The sequence below is a fragment of the Eurosta solidaginis genome, unplaced genomic scaffold (assembly GCF_040869045.1).
Source record: "Eurosta solidaginis isolate ZX-2024a unplaced genomic scaffold, ASM4086904v1 ctg00001481.1, whole genome shotgun sequence".
NCBI classification, from domain to species: domain Eukaryota; kingdom Metazoa; phylum Arthropoda; class Insecta; order Diptera; family Tephritidae; genus Eurosta; species Eurosta solidaginis.
Genome location: NW_027137151.1, coordinates 87,583 through 88,489, shown reverse-complemented (window position 1 = coordinate 88,489; position 907 = coordinate 87,583). Strand labels below are relative to the sequence as shown.

General features: G+C 29.2%; 1 non-coding gene across 1 annotated transcript; it reads left to right on the top strand.

Moving 5' to 3' along the window:
* The first annotated feature begins 469 nt into the window (after window positions 1-469).
* On the top strand, window positions 470-588 carry LOC137236239 (5S ribosomal RNA). Its single transcript, XR_010948332.1, has one exon. It is a non-coding gene; the product is annotated as a 5S ribosomal RNA (ribosomal RNA).
* The last annotated feature ends 319 nt before the right edge of the window (window positions 589-907 follow it).

Sequence of the window (907 nt, the reverse complement as noted above, 5' to 3'; positions counted from 1 at the left end):
ACATATTAACACAAAATAAATATACATTCAAACAAACGGTCCTTTTCAGGACCACAATATTTTTTAACAAAGATTTCAAAATTTCTCTAATACAATACATAACAGAAAGATATGTTATTAAGATGTACATGCATATGTAGTATGTATGAATGTTCGTTTAAACTAAGTAGCATACGTATGTATGCATAATGAAAACTCATTCAAATGAATATACCCCGACACAAGCCAAGCGATATAAATATGTCTATAATAGCAGGCTTATTTTCAAAAATGGCATAAGTTCATTTTTGTAAAAAATAAACTTAATCTGATTTTAGTAGCAAGAGTATCTGAATACACTAAACTATAAAGTATATAACAAAATTTACTTAAATCGACTTATATCATTTAAAAAAAAAGGACAAATTCACAGCTGCGAGTATACACATTAAAGTAGCCATACTTATACCAATTTAGGCAAACAAATTTTGCCAACGACCATACCACGCTGAATACATCGGTTCTCGTCCGATCACCGAAATTAAGCAGCGTCGGGCGCGGTTAGTACTTAGATGGGGGACCGCTTGGGAACACCGCGTGTTGTTGGCATATCCAACTTTTTCTTTTATTTTATGTATATATATGTACATAAATATTTTTTTTATTAAATTGCATTTAATTGAATAAATACTTGGAATACAATTTAATATTTCTATAGATTCAATGGAAAAATTTCATACGCGCGCATACATTTACGTGCATAATAATATTAGTTATAATTTTTTACCATATCAATTATTGATTTAAAGCTTATAAGCATTCATCATATAAATACAAAATGAATCTGCATAGTACAAATTCATACTCATCCACCTATTATAGTACTTAAAATGGACGCTGATGTCCGATTATGTTCAGATATGTATAT